The following is a 13,763-nucleotide window of genomic DNA, read 5'->3' as shown; positions in this document are numbered from 1 at the left end:
GAACTATGTCACCTAAAACCCTCTCTTTTGCAGTTATCTGTAAAATGAAGATTGTCACCAAGGTCTTAGTGTGGGACCTGGCAAAAAGCAAGCAGCAAGTTCCACACGTCAGCAACCAGAAATTTATGCTTATTCGAAGCATTTCGGTTAATTCAAGTTGGGTTTAAATCATTTCATTTAAATGTGTGTTTAAACACACATTTCATTCTTGCATGAAGTGTTATCTGAAACACTTGTGTTTCAGAACAAAAGTGAAGTGAAGTCGCTCAGTCGTAACCAAAGGCTAAATTCAAACTGAGTGGAAAAAAAACAGAGGACTTCCTTTGCTTTTGAATACACTATCAAGAAGACCCATCTGTAAGCAAACACTTCAAGTACATGGAAAAAGTATGGTTTACCTACACGAATTCTTCTGTCTGAGTAAATTTCTCAACTGCTTATACAAAGAACCAGGGAATCTGGGACTTCCCTGAAGAGAAGTTATGACCAAGACCAGCAGTTAAGACCAAGATCCCACATACTTCACGGCCAAAAAAAAAAAATGAACCAATGAACCCAATGTCATATACATTGTTTAGTGGACACATAAAGTAAATACAGTCCATATTTTAGTGGACTATAGACAACATTATGTTTATTTTGGACTTGTTTCTATTTATCCTTTTTTTTTTTTGCAGATCTTGTTTTTCTTAACTGATTTATTTTAGTTGGAGGATAATTGCTTTACAATATTGTGGTGGTTTTTGCCATACATCAACATGAATCAGCCATGAGTGCACATATGTCTCCCCATCCTGAACCCCTGTTCCACCTCCCTTCCCACTCCATCCCTCTATGTTGTCCCAGAGCAACGCCCTGCTTCATGCATCCAGCTTGCACTGGCCATCTATCTTACATATGGTAATATACATGTTTCAATGCTATTCTCTCAAATCATCCCACCCTTGTCTTCTCCCACAGAATCCAAAAGTCTGTTTTTTGCATCTGTGTCTCTTTTGCTGCCTTGCTTATAGGATCGTTGTTACCATCTTTCTAAATTCCATATATATGCGTTAATGTACTGTATTGGTGTTTCTGACTTACTTCACTTGGAATAATAGGCTGCAGTTTCATCCACCTCATTAGAATTAACTCAAATGCGTTCTTTTTTTGTGAAATATATTTACAGAAAAATGCGTGCAACATAAATGTGACAGTTTAACAAACAAACATCCAGGTCCAGACAGAGAACATTACCAGAACTTTGGAAGCCCCTCACATGACCCATATGTCACAAACACCTCTCTTCCCCATGGGTAGCCTCTATCCTGATGTTTATGGTAATAATTTCTGTGCTTTTCTTTATGGTTTTTAATCCCCCCAAATAGTTTAGATTTGCTTGATTATGATTGTATGAGTTATTTTATACATCGCAAACTTTATATACATATATATTTATACCTATGTGTATATACATGCATACACACATTCACATAGTATGAATTCTTTGATATATTGTGATCTTTACAGCAGTGGAATATAAGTAAATTCTTTTGTGTTTAGCTTTCTTTTTTTCCCACATTATATTGTGAGATTGATCCATGTAACTCTATTTCGTTTACTCTCATTTCTCTATGGCAATCTGCTGTATGAGTGTACCATGTTTTATTAATCCACTTCATTGTTGATACACATTTGGATCATTCAGAATTTGGGTCTGTTACAAACAGGTCTACTCTGAACACACTTGTACAATTTCACTGGTACAAGTGCGCATGGGCAGATTTGGGGTCTAACCTATGACTGGAATTGCTGGATCAAAGGGTATATGCATATTTTCAAAATTACTAGGTAATTCAAAGTTGTTTTCCACAGCTGTTGGACTGTTTACATTCTCACTAGTAGTGGATGAGACTCCTCATTCATATACTTGGCAATGTTAGATTTTTAAATGTTTACCCTTCTAGAGAGTATATAACATTATATCATCGGAGCTTTAATTTGTATTTTTCAGATTACTAATAGGTTTTATGCCTTTTCATATTTATATTTCCTAATTTATGACATGCCTAGTCAAATATTTTGTGGCTATTTCCATTGAGTATGCTATGTTTTTCTTACTAATGTGCAGGAGCTCTTTATGTACTCTGAATACTAATCCTTTGTGGGTTATAACTTTAATATAATTGACTTTATCAATATTTCATTTATGATTGCTATTTTTCTTTCTTCTTTTTTTTTTTTTGCCATACCATGTGGCTTGTGGGATTTTAGTTCCCTGACCAGGAATTGAACAAATTTGGGGCCATAGCAGTGACAGTGTCAAGTCCTAACCACTGGATCACAAGGGAACTCCCAGTTCCTTTTTCATATTAAAAAATCCTTTCTACTCTGAAATTGTGAAGATACTCCAGTATTATCTTCTAGAAATATTATTCCATCTTATACCCTAAGATTTATATTCCACCTATAACTGATTATGTGTCATGTATGGTTAGAGATCACATTTCATTTTTTTCTCACATGGATATTCAATTGATCCAGTACCATTTATTGAAAAGTTTGCCCTTTTCCCAAACTTAGGTCATTTATCAGGTGTGTAAATGTTTCTGTGCTCTCTCTTCTGTTTCATTGCTCTATTTGCCAGTCTTTGCACCAGGATCATTCTGTCTTGATATAGCCTTATAAAAATTTCATAATAAGATTTTTATCCTCCGTTCTTGCTCTTTTTCTTCAAGTGTCTTGGCTCCTCATGAATTTTCGTATACATGTGAGGATCAGCTTATCAAGTTTCAAATATTTTAAAAATCTGTTGGAATTCTGTCTTAAATTGCATTAACCTACAAATCAGGTTTTTAGGAATTGATGTCATTATAAGTATTTCAATTCAATAATTTATTATATCATTTCATTTACCTAGATTTTCTAAACATCTGTCAGTAAAGTGTATAATTTAGAAAGGCCTTGTACATCCTTTTTTTAGATATGTTTCTTTCAGCTTTCAAATATAATGAAAAAAAATAGTACAATTAACACCTCTATTCCCATTATCTAGATTTAACAGCTATTCACATTCTGCCATGAATATGTTATCTGTCTAGATTTTTCAAATAAAATTATTTTAAAGTAATTACAGACATCATGAAATTTCACCCTTAAATGATAAAACACTGCACCTTGTAAGAGTGAGATTCACCTACAATATTACAACCACACAGCCACATCTGTGTGTATATTCAAATTATCTAATTATGCTAAAAGCAAATTATACTAAGTATCTTTTCCATTTTTTGCATATTTTCAAGTTAAGACCCAATCAAGATTCATGAATTGCCTTTGTGCATTTAGCTGAAGAAATCTGACCAATAAGGTAACTGAGAGGGACTTCCAAGGTGGTGCTACTGGTAAAGAATCTGCCTGCCCATCAGGAGATGCAAGAGATATGGGTTCAATCCCAAGGTTGAGGCTATCCCTTGGAGTAGGAAATGACAACTCCCTCCAGAATTCTTGCCTGGAAAATTCCATGGTCAGAGGAGCCTGGCGGGCTACAGTCCATGGGACATGACTTAATGACTGAGCATGAAGGTAACTGAGATACAGTTACCAGCTTCTATAGGTTTTCAGAGGCCCGAGAAAGTGTATGAAGCCAAAAATACAACAAATTCATATAAAATATAATGAAACTAATACATTGAGAAGGGATACCTTGTCATCTGTATTGTATTCTTCCCATACATGGAGAAGGAAATGGCAACCCACTCCAGTACTCTTGCCTGGAGAATCCCAGGGACGGGGGAGCCTGGTGGGCTGCTGTCTATGGGGTCGCACAGAGTCAGACACAACTGAAACGACTTAGCAGCAGCAGCAGCTTCCCATACATCCATAACCCCAGTCTAAAAAACAAGGAATTCCCTGGTGGTCCAGTGGTTAGAACTCAGCACTTTCACTGCTGGGCCCCGGATTCAATCCCTGGTTGAGCAGCTAATGTCTCACAAGCCATGGAGCATGGCAAAAAAAGAGAGAGAGAGAGAATAGACAAAATCAACTGAGAGACAGTCTACAAAAATATCTGATAAGTACTCTTCAAAAGTGTCAAGGTCATAAAAATTGGGAAAGATTGAGAAACTGTCACAGATTGAAAGACACAAAGGAGACATGAGAACTAAATGCAAGATCTTATCCTGAATCTGGTCCTGAAACAAAGAAAGAACATTAGCGGAAAAACTGGAAAAATCCCAAAGTTTGCACTTGATGGTATTGTGCCTATAATCATTTCTTAGTTTTGATAGATTTACTATGTATGTAAGATGTTAATATGAGGGGAAGCTGAGTGAAGGACATGATGAAACTCTGTACTGTTCGCAACCTTTCTGTAGATCTAAAATTATTTCAAAATAAAATGTTAATAAAATTGAAATAAATTTGTAAATATTGACTTAGAAGTGTGAAAAAGAAGCTTCTAAAATTGAAACAATAATTATTTCATTAAAAGTGTATAGGCATGGACTTCCCTGGTGGTCCAGTGGCTAATACTGTAAACTCCTAATGCAGGGGGCCTAGGTTCAATCCCTGGTCAGGGAACTAGATTCTGCATGCCGCAACTAAAGATCCCGCATCCTGCAAATAAGACCCAGTGCAGCCAAATTTAAAAAGAAAAGAAAACAAGAAAATAGATTTTTTTAAAAAGTGTATGGGCAAAACCAAATGCCAGTTTCATTAATTGATAATTTTTAGTACTCGTAAGATTTTAATTTCAGCTGAAAAGAACTTGTAGTTAGATTTTCTCACTATAAAAAAATTTCTGAGCATGCATGATAACCACCAAGAAATCACACCCTATCAGAAGTTAGTTAATCATAACCTAAATTTTTAACAATGTAATTATTAAAAATCCTTTCCAGGTTTTTACAGCAAAATATATATGTATATTTTTAAATGTGGCATAAGGTACCATTGAATATGTTTTTGATGTAATATATCCAAAAGCAAGATTCTGTTAAATTGTTAAGTAAGCCCTGAAGCCGATTAATTCTCCAATCCCTAGCATTTCCTGGAGTCTTCTATTTGGCACTGATTTATATAACTTTGAATAAACACAGGCAGGAAAGAATAAGATAATTAGTAGAAGTAGAACCTAGTAAAAGGACCAGCCCTCCTTTTAACAAGCTTGCAACGGCTTTGCAGTAGAAGGAAACAGTATTGTCCTCATCCTCAGGGATAAATATTTGAGGAGAGGCAGGTTAGGATACTTGGAAAGTAGTAACTTAAAGCTAAAGGGTAGAAAAGATGAGGGCTGAGGGGTGTGACCTGGTCTCAGAGCTTCTCTCCTGACATCAGGGGGATGCTGGTGAGCCAAGTCGTGAGTGTTGAGACTCAGATTCCAGAGAGAGCCATGAGCTCTGTTTCACTGGGAAGTGAGAGGGAAGCAGGAACTTTAAGACTGAAGACCTTTAAGTGGGAGACAGAGGCAGAAGTAGGGTAGGCGGTGTTTGGAGAAGAGAGGAGGTGCTCAGAAGCTGCTAGTCAGATTGACTTTACATCAACCTGGAGAGAGAGAGAGAGAGAGAGAGAGTGTGTGTGTGTGTGTGTGTGTGTGTGTGTGTGTGTTGGGTGGAGGTGATTCAGTGGCGGGAACTTGTGCTTCAGAGACTGCAGAGCTGCACACAAAGGCAGTGCACATGCTTACATGCCATCACAACTGGCATCCGCACCATTAAGCCTTACCCTCTTCCTGACACCTTTGGCTCAACAACAGCCACTGGAGCCCCCATTCAGCAGGCTGCTCCTGTCTTAAGGGCTTAATTTTTACCAACTACATTGTCCCTAACAACAACCCTATGAGGTAGATCCTGTAATAACCTCCATTCTATGAGGGACGGAAAGGAAACTGAGACACAGAAACTTGTTAGGTAACTTGTCCTGGTTATAAATGGCTGAGCTGGGATCCAAACCCGGGTAGTTTGGCTGTGAAGTTTCCTGCCACACTCTATTGGAACGTATCCCTTACAACATGCTTTGCAGCCTCCACACTTAGTTGCTCCACACATGCCATGGAGCAACTAAGCCTGGATGCCACAACCACCGAAGCTCAGGTAACTACAGCCTGTGCTCTGCAACAAGAGAAGCCACTACAATAAGAAGCCCACACTCTGCAACTAGAGAAAAGCCAACTAGCAGCAATGAAAACCCATAGCAGCTGAAAATTAATTAATTAAAATATCCCATAATCACTTATTAAAAAAAAAAAATAGCCCTGGATACTATCTGCTATTAAAGACTTTTTATCCTCTGAGATGTCCAGCTTCCTGCACCAGGAAGGCAACAGTGACAATTTCTGGTGGCCGTTGGCATTATCCCTGCCCCTCATGGAGGTTAACTCCTCAGTTCCTCTATCCTAGTGACCTCTCTTTGGACAATGCTTATTTTTTTCCTGGATACAGGAAAGAAGAAAAGGATAGGAGATTTCTCCTTAGCTTTGCGCACATACAAAAAGCTCACAGGACCTCTTTTCCTTCTACAACCCAGTTTTAGATATAAATGTTTAAGATTCCAATCAACACTGTAAGAAAAACACTTAAGGAAAAATATTTCCTCCTGGAAAAATCGAGGAAGATTGAGTTAGAGTTAAGAGTAAATTCACACAGAGGGGTCAAACCTTTATTCATTAGTAATATGTCCATTTGTTCAACAAATATTTAAGAGTCTACAGGTACCATGGGTCAGCCAAAGGGCTTCAGTGGAGAATGAGCCAAAGTTCCAGATGATGGAGCTCGCAGCTAGTGAAAGCCACGTGCCAGGTCTCACATGTCTATCATCCACTGCTTTCAACAACTCTAGGAGTTTGGCTCCTGAGCTTATTTTACAGTTGACGAAACTGAGGCTCAGAAGAATTAAAATTGTGAACCAGGATTCAAACCCAATGTCTCTGAGCCCTCCTTCCTTTCCAACTGCACCTCAGCTGAGAGCACACCTTTTGCAATTTCATGATCCTCACCATTTTCGTCAAGTAAACTCATGCTCCAGTCTAGGTGAGTGGCCTTGGGCCTGCCCTGGACAATAAGGCAAAAGAAACAGAGAAAGAGGAATATTTCCATGAGAGGAGAGATTTAGCAAAACATCTAGACAGGAGGAGCAAAATAAGAGAAGGTAACAAAGAGGATTTAACAGAAGAGAAATGAAGATGGAGTCATAATATCTTATTTCAATTCCAGTTTTACAGAATCCTAGGTATTATCAAACAGCAATTTTCAAATTGCCACACACAGAGGGCCCATTGTTGAGATCTGTTTGCTGAAATGCTTCTTTAAGAATTATTTCAGTTGATAATTAAGTGCTTTTTAGAACCAAAATACTATTTTTAGTGTTTAATTAGAGAGTTTTACCTATGACAGATGCAATATTTAAATAACTTAATGTATAGTGTATTTAAATATCATTCCTTTAAAAAGTGCCTGAAAGTGACTAAGTCTACTTGGTGGGGGAAGGTGGGAAGAGCAGATAAAGTATCTTATAACATTTGGCATCATTTTATTATCATTATTCAAGACAACTGGAGGAGCTAAATTTAAGACAGGAATGAATCTGACCTTCTCAAGTATTAACTTACTTAAGTATATTTTCTAAAGCAAACCTAGAACAAATGGAACCATCTTAAACCTTGTGTTTACTTTTATGGAAACCATAATTCCTCATCAAAATGCTCGATAAGCAAGTGTTCCCCGGTCATTCTTCTTCAAGAGCTTTGATTCACTCAGGCACACGTGCATTTATTCAGCAAACACTTATGGAAAGTCTGCTTGGTGCCAGGTATGATGCTAACTACAAAGATGACTAAGACACATTTCCTCTCTGAAAGAAGCTGACAGGAAATCGCAGCACAACGGAGAAAGCGCGATGACAGAGGAGATAGGTGTCAACAGGGAAGGGTGGGCATATAGAATAGATTTCTGGAGGTGGTGAGGCTGGCCGGAGTATTAATGGTTGAACTGATGTCTATGTGTGTATGTGAGAGAGAGAGTCAGAGAGAAGGAGGGAGGGAAATGGGCGGGGAGAGAGAAAAAGAGATCTGAAACAGAAGTAGACGAATCCGCGTGGTGAGGAGTGGCAACCTCAAACCGTTTGATGTGAGTGAGAGATCACGTGGGAGGCGAGACAGTCAAGCAGGCCCCAGTCCAGAAAGCCTCGTTTGCCATGTTAACAACAACTAACATCTACCAAATGCTCATGACATGCCAGATGCTATTTGAAGCATTTTATTTTGTCTCATTTAATCCTTCCACCACCCCGTCTTATGAAGAAAGTACTATTTTACCACTCCCATTTTACAGATGAGAAAGTGTGTTAGTGTTAGACGCTCAGTTGCATCCAAACTCTTTGTGACCTGATGGACTGTAACCCTCCAAGGTCCTCTGTCCATGGGATTTCCCAGGCAAGAATACTGGAGTGGGCAGCCATTTCCTTCTCCATGGGATCTTTCTGACCCAGGGATTGAACCCAGGTCTCATGTGTTGCAGGCAGATTCTTTACTGTGTAGGCCAGATGAGAAAACTGAGGCCTAATCTGGTTAAATAGTTTGACCAGTTCTCACAGTATGCAGAGCTGAGATCTGAACACAGACAATCTTCCTCTAGAGTCCATGGTGATTTTGGCTGGGACAAGCGACTTGTGGGATGTTACTTCCAAACCAGGGATTGAACCCACACCCCTGCAGTGGAAGCATGGGATCCTAACAACAGGACCACCAGGAAATTCCTAGAATCAATGCTTTTAACTCCTTAAGCCAGGACTCACTGGCAGTGGGAACTTATTACAGATACATTTTGCAGCAGGGGAACAAAATGACTGAATTGCATACCAATTCTCTGAATATAAATGAAATATTTAATAACCTGATAGACTTAAATTTTATAAGGAGCTAAAACAGACAGAACAGTTAATGCACACAGAGCTGCCCTCTTCAAAGAGGACATACCCTGAATCAAGAAATGAATTAGGAAGCATCACTGACTGGCTAATGAGAATCCTCCTAATATGACATTAGGCAGTCAGAGGAAATCTGCTCCACCTGCCCCCGAATTGGCTTTCAAATTGTCACTTGCTAATAGGGCTGCTATAGTCTTAGCTAGATGCTGAGAGGGTCTCTCTATTGACCAATTTAAAATACAGCCCATCCTGGTTGGACATGAACTTTAATCCAGGGAAGACCAGTGACTGGGACTGCGCTGTAAAATGATGCTTTTGATGCCTGTTAAGGAATATTGATAATGGAAAGGAGAGTAAACAGTTTGTTTCTTCACAGTAGTCTAGGCATAGGAGACTGACATTCATTCATTCATTAAACAAATATTTCTTTATTATTTGAATTATCATTCTCTTTTTTTGGTCACGCTGCGCAGCTTGCAGGATCTTAATTAAATTAAAATTTATTAAATTTATTTAATTTTATGAAATTAAAAATTAAAAGATGCTTACTCCTTGGAAGGAAGGTTATGGCCAACCTAGATAGCATGTTTAAAAGCAGAGACATTACTTTGCCAACAAAAGTCCGTCTAGTCAAGGCTATGGTTTTTCCAGTGGTCATGTATGGATGTGAGAGTTGGACAGTGAAGAAAGCTGAGCGCCGAAGAATTGATGCTTTTGAACTGTGGTGTTGGAGAAGACTCTTGAGAGTCCCTTGGACTGCAAGGAGATCCAATCAATCCATCCTAAAAGAGATCAATCCTGGGTGTTCATTGGAAGGTCTGATGTTGAAGCTGAAGCTCCAATACTTTGGCCACCTCATGCGAAGGGTTGACTCATTGGAAAAGACCCTAATGCTGGGTAGGATTGGGGGCGGGAGGAGAAGAGGACGACAGAGGATGAGATGGTTGGATGGCATCACCGACTCGATGAACATGGGTTTGGGTAGACTCCAGGAGTTGGTGATGGACAGAGAGGCCTGGCGTGCTGCAATTCATGGGGTCGCAGAGAGTCGGACACGACTGAGCGACTGAACTGAACTGAACTGAACTTTTTTGGTCACGCTGCGCAGCTTGCAGGATCTTAGTTCCCAGACCAGGAATTGAACATAGGCCCCCAGCAGTGAAACCATGAGTCCCAACCACTGGACCGCCCCCCTACCCCCTCCACCCCAGGGAATTCCCTGAACTTAATTTCCTAATTTGTTCAAGCACTGTGATGGTAGGTGCTGTGGATACAGGGGTGAGCAAAATCAGACAGATTCCTCAAGGAGTTTACAGTGAAACAAGGGAAGGGGGCATCAGTGAAAGAATCACTCACGATTCAATGTGCAACTATAACTGGAGTGAAGCCTTTGAAGAAATTTGAGGTAAAGAGAAGAAATCCCTTCCTCTGGGAGGCAAGGAAGCCTTCCCTTAGGCAGTGAGGACTGAGTTGAGATCTGGGAGACAAACAACTGGAAGAACATTCCAGACAGGCGGAACCTCCTGTGTAAAGACGCTGAGGCAGGAATAAGAGGTATCTCATGTAGGGGTTTGAGACTAGGTTGAGGAGGTCAGTTTAGACCTTCAAGGCCTGAGAGGACACACTAGGGATTTGGTGCTTTATGCTGAGAACAAACTGCAGGTCAATAAAATGTTCAAGGGTTTTCACTGGGGAACATGATATGATTAGATCTACCCTATTAACGAGATCTTGGATCATCTTCACTATTATTCTGGATTCTTTTTCTGGGAGATTGCCTATCTCCACTTCATTTAGTCGTTTTTCTGAGGATTTATCTTGTTCCTTCATCAGGGACATAATCCTATTTCTTTTCGTTTTGGCTAGCTTTCTGTGACTGTGGTGTTAGAGCTGAAGGCTGCTGGGATTGTAGTTCTTATTTGTTCTGCCTGCCCTCTGATGGATGAGACTAAGAGGCTTGTGCAAGCTTCTTGATGGGAAGCACTGGCTGTGGGGAAAACTGGGTCTTGCTCTGGTGGGCAGGACCATGATCAGTAAAACTTTAATCCAATTGTCTGCTAATGGATGGGGCTGCCCTCCCTCCCTGGCCGTTGTTTGGCCTGATGCAACCCAGTCCTGGAGTCTACAGGCTCTTTGGTAAGGGTATTGGTGACCTCTAAGAGAACTTCCTAAGTGGCTCAGATGGTAAAAAAATCTGCCTGCAATATGGGAGACCCAGGTTTGATCCCTGGGTTAGGAAGATCCCTTGGAGTAGGAAATAGCAACCCACTCCAGTATTCTTGCCTGGAGAATTCCATGGACAGAGGAGCCTGGCAGGCTAAAATTCCACAGGGTCACAAAGAGTCGGACATGACTGAGCAACTAACACATACTTCAGAAGCCTTACACTGAGAGGCATCTCCCAGGACTGCTGCTGCCAGAGCCCCTGTCCCCGTGGTGGGCCACTGCCAACACACACCACTTCTGGAGACCCTCAAACACTCACAGGTAGGTCTGGCTCGGTCTCCTGTGGGGTCACTGCTCCTTTCCCCTGGTTCCTGGTGCACGCAAGATTTTGTTTGTACCCTCCAAGAGTCTCCATTTCCTCCAGTCTTGTGGATGTTTTATAATCAAATCCCACTGGACTTCAGAGTTAAATTCCCAGTCCCTTGGCTGGATCCCCAGGCTGGGAAGCCTAATGTGGTGCTTAGAACATTCACAATAGGTTCTAGGTCCTTCCATAATCAAGGACCTGCTACGTAGCCCAGGGAGAACTTCTTTGGTATTATTGTCCTCCAGTTTGTGGGTTCCCTACCTGGTAGATGTAGGATTTGATTTTATCATAATTGTGCCCTTCCTACTGTTTTGTTGTGACTTCTCCTTTATCCTTGGAAGTGGGGTATCTTTTTTTGGTCTTCTAGTGTCTTCCTGTTTATGGTTGTTCAACAGCTAGCTGTGATTTTGGTGCTCTGGCAGGAGAAAATGAGTGCACATCCTTCTACTCTGCCATTTTGAACCAATCTAGGTATACATTAAAAAAAAAAAAAAGAACTCTGCAGATTGGACTGGAAGGAGGCAACAGTTTACCAGGTTCTTCTCTTACTGCATTTAAAGAACATTTATTGAGCACATGCCAGCACTGTCCAGTAAAAGCATAGCATTAAAAAATAACATAAGCCACATAATTTGAATTTTCTAATAGTCAAAGTAAAGAAAGTAAAAAACAATAGTAAGATTGATTTTAATATATTTTATTTTACTCAATATATCTAAAATATTATTATCTCAACATGTAATAATATTAAAAAGTTTAGTCTTTGAAATCTACTGTGTATTTCACACGTCTCAATTGGAACACAAAATATTCATCAGAAATACTTCATCTGTATTTATCTTTCATAAAATTTACAGTTAAAAAAAATAGGCTTACACCCCAAGGTTCACTGCAGTACCATCTACAATAGCCAATACATGGAAGCAACCTAAATGTCCATCAACAGATGAATGCATAAAGAAGAGCCCTGGAGCCATAACTACTGAAACTCGCATGCCCTAGAGCCTCTCCCATAAGAAAAGCCACAGTGAGAAGCCTGCACACTGCAACTAAGGAGTGGCCCTTACTCACTGCAACTAGTGAAAAAGCTCACACAGCAATGAAGACCCAGCACAGCCAAAAATAAAAATAAATAAATAAAATTATATAAAAAACTATCAGTTTTATTTATACTTATTTTTCTTAATATGAATATTTTATTGAAGTTGACTTACAATGTTTCAGGTGCATAGCAAGATGATTCAGTTGTTTGTGTGCACATATACTATTTTTGAAATTATTTTCCGTTGTAGGTTATTACAAGATATTGACTATAGTTCCCTGTGGGTATACAGTAATACTTTGCTGTTTGTTGCATATCTATTTTTTAAAATTAGAAATCTAGCATTCTATTCATACTAAGTCAAACAGGTAGAATCAAAATGTCATAAATTTTTTAGTTAGGCAAAAATTCATAAGTTTTCTAAAACATATATATTATACATATTATTTATATGTGTGTATACAAAAGCTTTCTAATATGCTTGGTAAAGGCTTGAGAAAGAACATCAAAAAAAAAAAAGAAAAGATGGAGAATTTGGAAAACATAAGCTAAATGAAATGAGAGTACTGAATATGACATAGAAACAGTGAAACCAACTAGATAAAAGTAAAAGATCATCACATAGTCCAGTTGTTTTTGCACATGTCTGCTCATTAGAAACATATCTGCAGCTTTGGAGAAAAAAAAAGCAATACCTGGACTTTTGTATTTTTCCAAAAAATTCCAAGGTAATTCTGATATGCATCTGGATTTTAAAAAGTGATTACAAGTTTTTCTATTAAATAGTTTTAGTGATATAGAGTTCTATTATTTTTCTGTTGACCAATAATGATACAATGGTATTAAATGAATAATAGTTACATAATCACAATAATAAAAGATGTTTATCAGTTTTCACAATTAATAGCCAGATAAAAAAATAAAAATAATTACAATTGTAAACCATAATGGGAACATGATTAGCCTAACAATATAAAATAATTACATACAATTTGAGGGGTCAAGCAGAGTGATATGGTAAGTGGAGGTGCATACATGCGCATGTTTTCATTCACCCAGCCAGTCTATGTCTTTTGGTTGGTGCATTTAACCTATTTACATTTAAGGTAATTATCGATATGTATGATACTATTACCATTTTCTAAATGTTCTGTGTTTATTTTCTGTAGGTCTTTTGCTTCTCTTGTGTTTCCTTCCTAGAGAAGTTCCTTTGGCTTTGTTGTAAAGCTGATTTGGTGGTGCTCAATTCTCTTAACTTTTGCTTGTCTGGAAAGGTTTTGATCTCTC

This window comes from Giraffa tippelskirchi, chromosome 2 (genome assembly GCF_054371585.1).
Source record: "Giraffa tippelskirchi isolate mGirTip1 chromosome 2, T2T-mGirTip1v1.2.pri, whole genome shotgun sequence".
NCBI classification, from domain to species: Eukaryota; Metazoa; Chordata; class Mammalia; order Artiodactyla; family Giraffidae; genus Giraffa; species Giraffa tippelskirchi.
This window is presented reverse-complemented; position numbering follows the sequence as displayed.